The 15,873-nt window shown below is 44.3% G+C and overlaps 1 protein-coding gene across 1 annotated transcript in view; it reads right to left on the minus strand.

Moving 5' to 3' along the window:
* The window catches only part of SQOR (sulfide quinone oxidoreductase), a 72,196-nt gene extending 57,835 nt beyond the window's left edge, over positions 1-14,361 (minus strand). The window contains exon 1 of the mRNA XM_068272507.1: positions 14,253-14,361. The gene's annotated coding sequence lies outside the window, so the exon portion shown is untranslated. The remainder of the gene's footprint in view (positions 1-14,252) is intronic.
* Between the last annotated feature and the right edge of the window lie 1,512 nt (positions 14,362-15,873).

Below are 15,873 nucleotides of genomic sequence, written 5' to 3' on the forward strand. Positions count from 1 at the left end.
ACAGAATCAGACCAAAGTTAAAACATCTGACATAGCTAAAGAATTTAATACATACTATACCGCCTTATACAACCTTAAGGGGAAATTCCATGACCTAGACCCAACCAAACTAAAAGACAAAATAGCCTCATACATTGATGCCACTCCTCTGCCCACACTATCACCCGAAACTATCACAGACTTAGATCAACACTTTACGGAAATTGAATTGATGGCCTGTATCGGATCTCTTAAAAAAGGGAAAAGCCCTGGACCTGATGGCCTCTCGGGAACCTTTTTTAAACAATTTTCCACGCTCTTGTCTCCAATATTGTTGCAGACATTCAATTCAATCGATGACTCTCATTTCTTCACACCTCAGACCACGATGGCACATATCACAGTTATCCCCAAACCAGACAAAGACCCAAACTATTGCGTAAATTATAGGCCCATCTCCCTGATCAACATAGACCTAAAACTTTTTGCTAAAATGCTAGCCGAAAGACTTAAACCCCTACTCCCCACAATTATACACACTGACCAGGCAGGCTTTGTCTCGGGAAGAGAGGCTAGAGACAATACGTTGAAGACTGTTTCCCTGATTCACTACGCCAAGAAAACTAATTCACCCCTCTGTATTATGTCTGTGGATGCTGAGAAGGCGTTCGACAGGGTCCACTGGCTATTTCTGGAGCTCTCCCTTAAGCAGTTAGGCTTGGGAGAGGTTTTCATGAATAAAATACTATCACTATACCACAATCCCAGTGCCAGAGTTCGAGATAATGGGACCCTGTCGGACGCCTTCAAAATTGCTAACGGCACTAGGCAGGGATGCCCACTATCCCCCTTGTTATACGTGATCTGTATGGAACACCTGGCACTGGCGCTCCGGCAGAGCTCTTCATTTCAGGGGATGAAAGTGGGAAACCATCATTTCAAAGTCTCGTTATTCGCAGATGATTTATTATTATACATATCTAACCCCCACATTGCATTCCCACACATTCTCTCTGAGCTAAATAGATTCGGAGAAGTTAGCAATTTCAAAATTAATATCACAAAAACTGAAGCACTAAATATAAATCTCCCAGCACCAACTATTCATACCCTAAAAAAGTCTTTTAAGTTCCGATGGCAGCCCAACCACTTTAAATATCTGGGAATCTTAATACCCAATGATCCCAGCAAAATATTCCAACTCAACTACCCACCACTCCTCAGTAAAATCCAAAAAGAACTTGATAACTGGACCAACCTTAGACTCACCTGGTCTAGTCGCATAAATGTTATTAAAATGGATACTCTTCCCAAAATTCTTTATATACTGCAAGCTATACCCATTGGACTTCCCTCCTCCTTTCTTAAAAAATTACAATCGACAATGCTGAACTTTATTTGGCTAGGTAAAACCCATAGGACAAAATTTAAACTCCTTATACGACCTAAATCAGAAGGGGGCATGGGCTTACCTGACATCAAAACATACTACCAGGCGACCCTACTAACGCACATACTGAACTGGTTCCAGGATAGAGACAACAAACAATGGGTTATAATTGAATCAGTAACATCCAAATTAGATCCAAGAGCTTTGCTATGGATACCCCCACACTTAAAACCCGCATCTGATGACATCGCTTTCTGGTCCCAAATTGTCCTAAGAAAATGGCGTGACATCAGAGACCGACTAAGATTATCCACTCTTTATAGCCCACTTACCCCCCTCCTAGATAATCCTAACCTAGCTACGGGAGTACAACAACTTTCCTTCTTGGGCTGGGACAGGAAATTTTGGCCCCAAATGAGACACATCACTTCAAATAGCCTCATGTCCAAAGAAAGTATAGGTAACCTCCAGAACCCTCCCAAAGTGAACTGGCTGATGTGGTCCCAGCTCTCCTGGTACTACAAACTTCTAATGTCCAAAACTAATTTACACAGAAGTCTAACGCCATTTGAAAGATTATGTGCTACCACAGCCTCTTTAAATCACAAAGTCTCTCAGATTTACTCCTTACTGGTATGCACTAACAGTGAGAAAGATCTCCTCAAGTTAACAGATGCCTGGGATAGGGACCTAGGACAGCCTCTTCCCGCAGAAGACTGGGAAAAAAATCTTTGAACTAACACACAAATCCTCAGTCTCCCTAAACTTCCAGGAGAGGAATTTCAAAATATTTGCTAGATGGTACCGTGTGCCATCCCAGGTGTCTAAATATAACCGGGAGAGCTCAGACCAATGTTGGAGGTGTCTACAAGCTACAGGAACCCACATTCATATATGGTGGGAATGCCCCAAAATACAAAAATTCTGGGAGGGGGTGTTTGAGATCCATGGGCAGATGTATTGTGAGTCTCTGCCATTGAAAGCATCAACAGCCCTACTAACCTTACTACCTGGCAGATCCTCCACTATCAAAAAATCAATAACCCCAATCCTACTTATCTCAGCTAGATTACTAATCGCCCGACACTGGAAATCTGATGTAACACCTTCTATGGCCGAACTTTTCAAAGAGATAAATAATACTATGCGTATGGAGGACCTATTTACCCCGACCTCAGACAAAGCTGAATCCTTTGTCACCAAATGGGCTATTTGGATGGACTTTAGAGACTCAGAAAGAGCCAAGACCATTCTACATAGAGATCCTACCCTTTCTACAACGAATACACCACAGAATCCAACCTAATCAAGATCATACAGTTAGTACAACCAGGACCAGATATACCCCCCTACACCCTAATTATCTCCCCCCCGACCCCCTCTTGCTTCCTTTCTCTTTCCCCCCCCCCTCCCCTTTATTTTCCTCCTATTCTTCTACTTAGATCCATCTATAGCTACCCTTCAATTCATTTTCACTTTTCTATAAATAGAATGAAGTTTTGTTGTACATCAACCTCTTACTTATCTGAGATGCATATGCGATTCCTATAGCTCCTTACTATACATGTGGTGGACAACTCTCAACATCTATTGACAGTGATAAAACTCCTTTATCCAGGAACTTTTACTGATGATTATTAGATGTAACCTGGTTCATGTCCATGGTATTCTATCTTCAACCAAACCATGCCCACAGCATGAACCAACAAAACTACTATGCATCCATCACGAACTCACCCATATGTTATAGTTCATACTTGATGCTGTACACAATGTTTTATACGTGTCATACTTCCCTGTATGTATATCTGTGTTTAAAAAAATTTTCAATAAAAAATTATTTGGAAAAAAAAAATAAAATAGCAGCCGTCTTCACCCAAGAAAAAAAATACGGATCCATCTGCGTTTGCGGGGACCAGTTTTCAAAACCTGAACGGAGGGTCCGGAGGGATAGTGAAAATGAATGGAAAAACGGATTCCCCTCTACACAGGCAGTTTTGGACACAGAAACGGATCAGTTTCTGTGTCACAGCCTGTGGGTGAGAGGGGGCCGCCATGCTGGAGGGGTATAGCAATCAGGGCGGGTGGCAGCGGGCAGAGTGGGGAACTTCCTTGCGTCTCACCGCTGGCGCGTAACTTCCTGTAATGCCGTCCTCTGATGTTCATTGGACGGCATTACAGGAAGTGACGCGGCCTGCTACATTATATTGATTTTAAATTATTTTTAAATGATTGAAACTAGCTGGAGGAGCAAAGGGGCAGGGCGGACCCAGGTGAGGAAGGGGGGACCCAGGTGAGGGACGACCTTCAGCATGGCGCCCCCCCCCCCCCCCCCCCCACGGCTGGGGACGTTTTTCCCTGCAAAAAAAGCCATTTCTCTCAAAATGGAGAGAGAAAAAAAATACTGGTTTACAAAAACTGATCTGTTTTAAATGGATCAGTTCTGCAGGGGACAAGTGTGGGCCCAGTAGTTAGTAAAATAATCTGATGGGAAATTGTGGGAAAAAAAAAAATCAGTTTAGACTCCAAAAGTTTTTTAAAGCTAATGGGAATCCATTTTTTTTTTTTGTATAAAATCATGATTTTGTTGCAAATAAAAAACAGTATTACCGGTATTTTTGCCGTTCCCCGGCCCCTGTGTCCGGTTATCAGCCCCATAATCCTTTTCCCCGCTTTCCAAGATGGCTGCTGACCTTTTCTTTATCCTCCGGGTCAGCAGCCTTTTCCTGTATGCCACGTAGCGCTTGAAGCAGCGTGAGATTTGGCTCTGCGAGAGCAAAGTAATGTGCAGCAAGGCCATGTGCACGTGTGCGAGCGTGTACTAGAGAGCGTGAGCGTGCACGTGTCCCAGCAGTGTCTCCCAAGATGCCGAGTGAAAAGGAAGACATGCGCGCTCTGTGAGGGAGACCACAGAGCCACGCATTATAGTGAACGTGGACAGGAGGGGCGGGGAACAGGGTGGAGAAGCCAAGACATGACAGAGCAGGGGAAAGAAGCTCTGCCTTCTCCAAAACAACAGTTTTTCGACCGAAACGGTCAAAGTGAATAAAAGCTGATATCTGCACAATTAGGTAGCAAGAGAAGGGGTAAGTGGGCACAGTACATGAGAAAAATAGAAAGCAGACAGGTCCTCTTAAAATTAACTTTTAAAAAATGGTTCCCATTCACTTTAAGCACCAGTTATTTTAAAATTTCTTGCAAATGTAATGCTATGGGCGATTTAAAAAAAAAAACACTATCACATCCCAAATGTGAGAACACACACATATAATTTTATTAGCAAGAGCTTAGTAAAAGCTCTTGCAGTGTGAAACAGCCCTGATAACTGATTAATTTGCTGGCTGACTTGGATGCTGCTCAGCTCCTGATGTCAGCAGACTGCTCCCTGCTCTTAAACTGAGTCCTGCCCTCCACATACACCTAACTGGAAACATGAACGTTTTCCCTACCTAGCAACATTCACATTAGTAGAAACACTAACCTCCCCCCTACGCCTAACCTTAACCTCCCCACATCTATGCCCAACACAAATTTCCCTACCTAAACCTAACGCAGCCACCTCCACTGAGTTCCACTTCAGAAGTAGTGAAACTCAACCGCCGCTATTGTTCTCAGACGCCTCCTGCACACCGGAAAATCATTAATTTAACATAAACATGGTAAAAGCAGCAGATTTCTGGCAGCACTACAGGACAATTACTTGACTCAAACGGTAACGGAACCAACTAGGGGGAATGCGTTACTGGATCTGATCATTTCTAATAGACCAGAAAATGTATCAAATGTGCAGGTTCAAGAACATTTGGGAAATAGTAATCACAACATGATAACGTTTGATCTGGTGACTGATAGGCCACGGGGCAGCGGGACCACTAAAACTATGAATCTTAGAAAAGCAAAGTTCAATCAACTTAGGCAGGCACTAAGTTTGGTGAACTGGGATAATGTACTACAAGGGGAGGACACTGAAGGGAAATGGCAAGCTTTTAAAAACTTATTCTCAATCAATATTGTAGTATGTATATCCCATATGGAAACAAAATGTCTAGGTATAAAAAAAAAAGGCCTCTATGGATGAATAGAAAGGTTAGAGATAAAATGAAGAGGAAAAACAATGCCTATAAGGTCCTAAAACAGGAGGGGACCGAGGCTGCACTAAGCAATTATAAGGAGTGCAATAAAAATTGTAAAAAATAAATTAGGCTGGCAAAGATCGAAGCTGAAAATCAAAATCGCTAGGGATATCAAATCTAACCCCAAAAAGTTTTACAAGTACATAAACTCTAAATAAAGAAAGGTTGACTATATAGGACTCCTAAAGGATGAGGGTGGGAACTCAATGGTGGATGATCAAGGTAAGGCAGAGTTATTAAATGCTTTCCTTGCTTCTGTCTTCACAAAGGAAACAGCACTGTTGCAAATTACAGATGCAGAAGAGTCAATCTTTAGAGTCAATTTAACGAAAATCTACTGAAAATAGTGCATTATCAATCTACAGTATATAAATGAGAAATACCAGCTCTTGGATCGATCCCAGCATAAAACTGCTAGAGTGGAAAAATCTAATTTATTTGACTGCATTTCTCAAGTTCCTATGAGGTTCAAATAGCACAGGTGCAGGAATTTATAGACTGCCTGTAAAAAAAAAAAAATGCACACTGAACAAGCATGAAATTCGCATGAAAATTCGCATGGATGACGATGTATGCGAATTTAACCATGGCAGTGCTGGTGTGCTTTTCCATTGTTTCTATGCGAATTTTCATGCGAATTTGCATGAAAATTTCGCATACCCAAACCTCATTTCCTATTAAATACATTGTATGCGATTCGCATAGCGGTATGCGATATGCGAATTCTGATGGCTCTGCCATGCAAATTTTTTCTGCACAGAAAAACGCAAAGGAATCCTGACAAGTGGAAACAGTCCCATTCACTTGTATTGCTGTGCGAATTTGCATGCGAAAAACGCATGCGAATTCGCGATAGTGGAAATGGGCCCTCACTCTAGGTTAAAAGCATAAAAAGGAGCATGACCTTGGCAGGATAACATATGTTATGATGGGTGACAAACCAGAGGACCGCTATTGGCCTTGATTCATCAAACTGCGTTGCCGTAGTAGTGCCCGCGCTACGAGCATATCACATGGTAGTTACGCTTGTGCGCGGTGTAATATTGCCGCGCATGGTAATATCGAAGTTTAATGAATCAAGGTAATTGATTTTAATCTGACAGAACTTGCCTAGATGACATCACAGAAGCATCCAACCAATCTACTAGTGCTCAGTGTTCAAAATCACATGCCTCTTCAATCATATAAACACCTTCAAACAGTGCTTATTGAGTGCGCTACCCCTTCCCAATGTTCAATAGCTACACACAGGTCCTCTTTGGCACGTCTTCTGCTGTTAAGCGTCCAGTATTCAGAATTCAGGTGCTCCAAACGTATTCACCCATTATTTGAAAATTCACATGTGTAAAAAGAGAAACAGACACAGAATCATAGTGCGATCTGCTAATATGAAACCATGTAGGGACCTTCACCCTATGGGGTCCAATAGTGCAATTAGTATAGTGGGATCACCTCTCTATCCGTGACCATATAGCCAACAATTAGCACGCTCACCTTGCTGTCGGGCTGCCCAGCCCTACAGACAGCATCAGCGCTTAAGGGTTGACCGATTTCCTTCAGGCAATCAATGACTCATCCAATCTCAAACAAAGCAGTGAGACAATATCATAGTGCAATCTTGTTTACACCACCACTGAATCTTATAACCATTAACATCTATTGTTCTCCTGCTCACCCTTTAATCCTGCTGCCCACACTCACAGACAGCTGTCCACGCTTATGGGTGTGCAGTCTCAACCTCACTGGTTACAAGTACATCCACCTTCACAATTTGCTGGCAGGAACTTTAGGCATAGATCTATAGACTAAAAAACTTCCAATAGTGTAAAATCCACGATTTATTGTATAAAAGTTTAAGAGTTATACTCACAAACATAAGATAAAAAAGCGCATGTAATTTTAAAACTCTCAGGGGACGTCTCCTCCTGCTGCTGGTCGCTTCCCTTCCAGGCTCCGCCCTACGCGTTACGTCATACGACTCATCAGGGGCTATGAGTCGTATGACGTAACGCGTAGGGCGGAGCCTGGAAGGGAAGCGACCAGCAGCAGGAGGAGACGTCCCCTGAGAGTTTTAAAATTACATGCGCTTTTTTATCTTATGTTTGTGAGTATAACTCTTAAACTTTTATACAATAAATCGTGGATTTTACACTATTGGAAGTTTTTTAGTCTATAGATCTATGCCTAAAGTTCCTGCCAGCAAATTGTGAAGGTGGATGTACTTGTAACCAGTGAGGTTGAGACTGCACACCCATAAGCGTGGACAGCTGTCTGTGAGTGTGGGCAGCAGGATTAAAGGGTGAGCAGGAGAACAATAGATGTTAATGGTTATAAGATTCAGTGGTGGTGTAAACAAGATTGCACTATGATATTGTCTCACTGCTTTGTTTGAGATTGGATGAGTCATTGATTGCCTGAAGGAAATCGGTCAACCCTTAAGCGCTGATGCTGTCTGTAGGGCTGGGCAGCCCGACAGCAAGGTGAGCGTGCTAATTGTTGGCTATATGGTCACGGATAGAGAGGTGATCCCACTATACTAATTGCACTATTGGACCCCATAGGGTGAAGGTCCCTACATGGTTTCATATTAGCAGATCGCACTATGATTCTGTGTCTGTTTCTCTTTTTACACATGTGAATTTTCAAATAATGGGTGAATACGTTTGGAGCACCTGAATTCTGAATACTGGACGCTTAACAGCAGAAGACGTGCCAAAGAGGACCTGTGTGTAGCTATTGAACATTGGGAAGGGGTAGCGCACTCAATAAGCACTGTTTGAATATTTGAGATGTACATGTAGCATCTGTCTCGAGTTGCGGCAGGCCTTGATATTGAGGGGGGGTGATAATAGGGGAGCGCAATCGAAAGACTATATAGTGTTATATAAACACCTTAAATAAAACACATTAAAAGAAACACATCATAGTGCAGACTGTGTGTATCACTTTAAATCTCCGCTTGTGTATATTCAGCATGCACCCAAAGCATCCACGGGTCGTGATAACTGTCACCAGAGTATCAGGGTCACCCCTAAAGTCCCTGCTCCCCAGAGCGTTTTTTGTATGATAGCAGATCAATTGCTTTTGCTCCCTTTAAATGAGATCCAATCACACCTCGGGATACAAAGCTTATGTGTAAATCAATATTTTAATAAAACCACTTTCTAAAACCTATATGCGTACATCAAATACTCTTTATATGCAGCATCGGACAGTCACCGTCTCCTTCAGAAGCGGTCCCGGCCATGGCTGCATACGATCTTCCTTCCTGGTGCAAGTTCAGCGTGTCTCTCTAGGCTCCACCCTACCGGTTTCGGCAGCACTGCTGACTCCTCAGCCCCTGATGAGTCAGCAGTTTCGAGACACGAACTTACACGGGTAGATGAGGCTGCGATCCGGCGGCTCGATTAGCCGCCGGATCGCCTCTTCCGCGTGCCCGCCGCGTCCCCGCTCGCCGCGCGTGCGCTGCATTCGATTCCCCGCTCGTCCCCGCTTATCTTCCGCTCGATTCCCTGCCATTGTCCCCTTGCGGGGAGCGAGCAGGGAATCGGCGGTGCGGAGATCCGTCCTGTCGGATCTTATCAATCGAGCCGCATCAGCGGCTCGATTGATAAGGCGCATCGCGGCCGCATCTACTCGTGTAGATGCGGCTTTATACCAGGAAGGAAGATCGTATGCAGCCGTGGCCGGGACTGCTTCTGAAGGAGACGGTAAATATGTGTGTTGCTGCTATGTGATATGCTGCTTACAAGACACCAGGAAACTGTTTAAGGGTGTGAGGGGTGGGGCCATTAAACATCAGGGAACTGAATATAGGAGGGGACCCTAGACACCAAGGAACTGTATAGGGGAGAAAGGGGGGTACTACATACCAAGGAAATGTAGAGGGGAGGAAGGGAATATCACTTAACACCAGAGTACTGTATAGGGGGAGGGAGGGGAGCCATTAGTCACCATGCAACTTTTATAAAGGAGGGAGCTAGCCACTAGACATTTGCCCAGGACTTGGACCCAGTATTCAATTTCAACCCACTTTGTATTTGAGTTTGACACCCCAGCTATAGAGGCTTCCCACACAGTTCTCCGGTCTCCCGTTGTTGAGCATAGAAGACTAGTACCAGAACAAAAGTGCCGTCCTGATGTTTGGGAGGGTTCGGGCAGTGGCAGAGGTCCAGAGGACAGTGTGGCAAGTCCCTAGTCTGGAGAATCCAAAGGCTTTCCTCTCCATAAGTATTTGATTTTTCACCAGAGGTTTGCCTCGGGTTTGTTTTAAAAATGAATCTAGTGTCTACTGTCTTCTAATGGGCGTTAAGATCTATGCACTGTAGCGCAGTGTTTCGTGAAAAAGCACTGCTGCATGCATTTTTGTGTGTGTTGTGGACCCAGTAAAAAGAAGACGATGAAAACACACAGCAACTGCTGAACAACTGAATCTGTTAAAACACGTCAGTTATTGGTTGTCAATGTAAACCCAACATTGAAGTACCCCTGACCTCACTGTTTAATATACTATGTTTAATGCTTTATTTAGTTGCTGTGCTGTGACATAAGTGTCACAGCACTATCCTACCCCTCCAGCTCTGCTCATCCGTAATGCAGAGCTCTCGATGAAGGGTCGGGAGGAAGTGTCAGTACTTCCTCCTCTCTGCCTGTCATCAGGAACTCCCCCTCCACTTGCCGCAATTAGTTCCTATGTGCACAGCGCACTGCGCTGTGTGCAGTCTTGGGGTAATTTAGCACAGAACAATAGTGTGCTAATAGCTGTATTAGTACACTATCGTTCTGAACTAAATTACCTCTATCTATGGAGAGGGAAGGCTCTGGGTCTGGGCTTTGGATGTCTTCGGGAGCCCGAGTGCCCACGAAGACGGGCGGCTCTGTACTGTGCAAGCATGAGCGCCTTGTGAGAGGGCGTTCGCACATGCGCAGTACGGAGCCCCCCGTCTTTGGGAGCATTTGGTCTCCTGAAGACTTCCGAAGCCTCCTGCGGTGACAGAGAGCAGTATTCGACTGATCGGTCGAATACTGCTACCAGCGGAGCCAGTGCTGGAACTAAGGGACGTGAGAAGAGCGGGAAGGCTCTATAGCAGGGGTCCCCAACTACCGGGCCGCGGCCCACTGCTAGCCTGTGGGTCGTTTCTTCCTGGTCCGCAGGCCTCACTTTTCCCAGCCCCCCCACCCCCGCTCGTGATACTTTAGCTGGTGGCAACTTCCTCTTTCATATTTCCCTGTCCGACCCTCTCCTCCATGCCCGTCTTTTCTTTCACAGCAGCGCGTCACCTGGCTACTGTGAACAAGCAGGACAGCAGTCCCCCTGGTAACGGCGATATACATCGCCGCTACAGGAAGCCGATTCCTGCCTGTTCACAGGAGTCAGGGGACGCGCTGCTGTGAAAGAAAAGACGGGCATGGAGGAGAGGGGCGGACAGGGAAATATGAAAGAGGAAGTGGCCACCAGCTAAGCTATTACGAGTGGTGGCCGCAGGGGGAGGGGGGCAACAGTACCTATACTGGGGTTACTATACTCCCTATACTGGGGCAACTATACCTGGCTACCCTATACCTGGCTACCTTTGCAGCACCTGAACAAAACCCCCTCCATCCTTGAAACCCGCCACAACGCCCCCCACCAAACGCTCTGGTCCCCAGGGAAAAGTTTGGTATGGATAGCAGCCCCCAGCCCGAACAAGGTTGGGGACCCCTGCTCTAAAGGACCCAGAGCCTTCCCTTTCCATAGGTGAGTATCTGTGTTGTTTTTTTTTTTTTTTTTTTTTTTTAGCTTAACACGAATTTGAAAATAACGTGTGCATGTCTTATAGTCTCTATGGGCTTGTTCCAGTGCCCTGCATTGCAATTGTGTACTGCCCATCCACTATGACATCTTGTTCATTACACAGAATGGGGTAGCACAGAGAAATGCCTGCAAAAGTGTGGTAAGGCATTGCACAGTAGGGCAGTGTGTTAGTGGGAACAACAGATGTTGCCTTCTATGGAATATCTTTAAAGCAGTAGGATTAGCCATAGTATGCCAGGGAAATAAAAACCACATATACAAGTAGATAAATACTTAATCTACTTACTTAACACATGTATTGTACTGTCCACGTTTTGATTTCAGTAAATGTTACATAGTAAATGAAAAGAATTCTGTTCCTGGTGGGAACCATGTCTTTTGCCCACAGTTTAGGCTAAATCCTGCGGACTAGTGCTTTTTAGCGCTGCTAGATTTGGGCGCAGCCAACGCCACCATAGACTATAAAAGGAATCACAACTGAGCAGCGCTCAGTGAGTAACGTCGGCGCCGTCAGAAGACGGAGCCGAAGTTACTTAAAAAAAACAATAATTCAGCCTCCAGCAATCGCTGGAAGCCGAATTATATAATCCCCCACTATCCACCATGGCGGCCTGGAGGGGGAATAGTAATTAGCACGGCCCGGACTTGTGCAGAAGCAGGATCAGCCATATACCGGCTGTATCCTGCGCCCAAGTCTACCAGCATAGATTTCAAATGTATGCAAATCCTGATGTCATTTCTGCCCTTTACTTTTTGTTTCTTTTCTCCTCCAATCTTTCTCCTCCAACTGAAGCAAGAGGTCTATGGATGCTGCCATATTTATTTCCTTTTAAACGATGCACCTGAACTTCCTCTCTGCTCTAAAAGATACGCAACAGCATAGTAATCTTCAAAGAAAAACATTTCTCTGTTAGAGCCTATACACATTCTATAACAAGTCTGCACTGTTTCTACTCCCTACTTTCATGGAAGCAGACATATTGTTAACATCCTGTTATTTCAAATTAGCTTATCTGCCAAGTCAGTCAGTTGACACTGGGGAGAAATCAAATTACAACTTGTGATTAGACACAGATGAGGGGAAACTAGACAGGCTAAACTCTCTAAATACATACAGGGTACATTTCTGTATGTTTTCCTTCTGTCATGTGCAAGAGTTCAGGTCCACTTTAAGCAATACTTTGCCTATTTTGCTAAGCCTGCGCATCTAATAATTTTAGCCATAGACCCTGAACACACACACAGCAGATCAGGTGTTTCAAACATTATTGTCAGATATGACAAGATTAGCTGCATGCTTGTTTCTGGTGTTATTCAAACACTACTGCAGCCAAATAGATCAGCTTCCTGTCCTCCTCACTGTCCCTGCATTCCAGCACTGGATCCCCGGTTCAAATCTCCTGCCATGGGAGGCTTTGGAAGTCTTTGGGAGCCCAAGTGCTCCCGAAGACGGATGGCTCAGTACTGAGCATGCACAAGACAGCATGCTCGCGCATTCACAGTACGGAGCAGCCCATCTTCGGGAGCATGCAGGCTCCCAAAGACTTCCAAAGCCTCAGGCAGCGGCGGAGAGCAGTTTCCGACCGATCGGTTGGAGGCTGCTAACGGGGGATCCAGCGCTGGAACGCGGGGACCGGGAGGAGTACAGGAAAGCTCATTAGGACCCAAAGCTTTCCCTCTCCCTAGGCAAGTATCTGTTTTTGTTTTAAATTTCACTGCAGACTCCCTTTAAAGAATACCCGAGGTAAAAAAAAAAACAAAAAAAAAAAAACTAATGAAACAATTGTATCTATCCTCCTCCTAAAAATGACTTAAGATATTCCACAGTTTTATTTTATATTTAAATCTACTTTTTAAGTTTTTATTGTTTTTGCTCAATGACACATTCATTGAAGTATGCCAGAGCTAAAATCTATGAACTATTGACCCTTTTTATCTCTTCCCTGCTGTCAAAAGCCATTTTCTGCTAGGAAAGGGTTTTATAGTTGTCATTTCTTATCAGTGAGGGTCACACTGTAGTCTGACCTAATCCTGACTCAGACAGGAACTGCCACATACCTGATGTTTAACTCTTTCAGGCAGATAGAGGGGAAAAAATGAACACCGCATAGTTATTTGTGTGCTAGGCACTGTACATACACGTCTATCTCATCATGTCACATGTCACCTCCGGTATCCTTTAAAGGGAAATAAATATGGCAGCATCTATATTCTTCTCACTTCAGTTGTCCTTTAGTGTTCCAGCAAACTGAACATTATGGGACCTACATATGAATGAATCAGCTTGATGGTCAGAAAAAGCTGTGTTTTTTCAGCATAAGTTATAAAAGTGGCAATAAAAGTTTTAAAAGTATACAAGGAAATTGTGATTTGGTTTTTGATCACCCCCTTTTTATAAATAGGACTCTGTGTGGTATACTGAACTGCACTACCAATGTGAACAAGCCCCAATTTAGTTGCATGCAAATATGACAAAGGAAGGATAGAGCTGTAAAAGCCATAGTGATGAAACAAAGTAAAGTATGTCCAACAAATCTCAAACAAGTTTTTCTACTTCATTAGATGTCACTCAGCAGATGACAGGGCTGAGCACACGTCCACTGCCATCACTAGTAGCCTTCCTGCACTCATTCCAGCAGTAATTCCTCCATTTGCACTGTTTGTCAGTCGCACGTTCTACAAGAAACAAATGCACTATGGGACTTGTAGTACAGAACAGATGGCTGCATGCTGTGCAGTCCTTCCTCAGTACAGTATATGAGAAACACTGCACCTTGCAATCTAGACAGTGGAGGAATATAATATTGGCCACCAACTCCCACCTCTGCTATTGCAAACGTGTCCGGGTGCAATGCATGCATCAGCACAACAACAGTACACACAGGAAGGAAGGCTGGCTATGAGCCATAGAGCAGCACAGCACAAACCTCCTTCCAGCCTCTGCTGCGCTCCTTACCTTGATAGATTGCGGGCAGCCTCAACACACAGCCAGGCAGACTGCGCTGCGCACACAATGGCCAGCTTCCAGCTGGGGTCCTGCCCACAATCACCACGTTCCTTTACTGCCTTGTCACATTGCCCGGAGCTGATTGGCTGCTGTACAGAGTGGGGCCCCGCCAGATCCTGTTTATTATATTACTGCACACCCCATACAGACTACAGACTAGGAAATTGCTGCTGCTTGTAATCTGTACAGACAGACGTGTTCAGACCAGTGTATCTGTGTTCTTATACTGTATATCCCAATTATACTGCATTCAGGCAGGGGTCACACTTGCCTGATGCTACACTTTTCAGAAAACTGAAAGACAAATGTGACCTCTACCTTACAACAGCTAATGTAATTTATAGAGAAAACTGACAAATTGCGCAAGATGTCAGTTTTTTTTCTGCGTGCGAAATCTACATTCAAGTGTGACCTAGCTCATTGATTAACATGAGTTCTCAGTTGAAAACAGTTTTTCTGTGCAGAAAAAGCGCACGAAAGCCGACAAGTGTGACCCCTGCCTCAAGGAAACAATAAGCTTTTACTTGACACTGTTCTTTCAATTCTAGAAAAGTAACTTCTGAGGGATTCTCAGGCATTTTATAATGCATTGGTAAAGATGGCATCAATGAGAGGATATATAGATTTATAATCACACCACCCATATAATGGGGTCACTAGCAGTTTTCCTGAAGGCCAGTTGAAGATAAATATACACACAGCTACAGCTGAAGGCACATATAGGGTTGGTCCTAGCCAGTGGCGGCTCCAGGATTTTTTTTTAGGGGGTGCTATGCAGGTGCTGGACCAATTTCCGGGGTAGCTGATGACCTGCGCACCGCAGCAAAAATGGGTGTGGCTACAACCTGTGGCAAATGAATGGGCGTGGTCATGACCCGATGAGGGCGGAGCTAACTGTAATTTAATGTGAACTCGGGGTGAGTGATATGGAGGCTGCCATATTTATTTCCTTTTAAACAATTCTAGTTGCCTGGCAGCCCTGCTGATCTATTTGGCTGCAGTAGTGAACTGAATTACACCAGAAACAAGCATGCAGCTAATCTTGTAAGTTCTGACAATATTGTCAGAAACCCCTGACCTGCTGCATGGGTCAGGGTCTATGGTTTAAAAAATTAGAGGCAGAGGACCAGCACGACAGCCAGGCAGTTGGTATTGCTTAAAAAGAGATAAATATGGCAGCCTCAATATTATTCTCACCTCGGATTCCCTTTAAAAGTGCAACACAAAGACAGAGGGCCCAAGTTTTGGTGACCCTTTCCCGAGAAAATTCACATAATTGTGCAGGTTTTCTCAAGAAAATACACGTAATGTGAGCAGATTTGAACAAAAAACACGTTCAATAATTTGGCAGATCTGACCCCAATATGGACAATCGTTGGCAGATCTGACCCCAATATGCACAATCGTTAGCAGATATGACCCCAATATGCACAATCGTTAGCAGATATGACCCCAATATGCACAATCGTTAGCAGATATGACCCCAATATGCACAATCGTTAGCAGATATGACCCCAATATGCACAATCGTTAGCAGATATGACCCCAATATGCACAAGTGTTAGCAGAT

This window comes from Hyperolius riggenbachi, chromosome 3 (genome assembly GCF_040937935.1).
Source record: "Hyperolius riggenbachi isolate aHypRig1 chromosome 3, aHypRig1.pri, whole genome shotgun sequence".
Lineage (NCBI taxonomy): Eukaryota > Metazoa > Chordata > Amphibia > Anura > Hyperoliidae > Hyperolius > Hyperolius riggenbachi.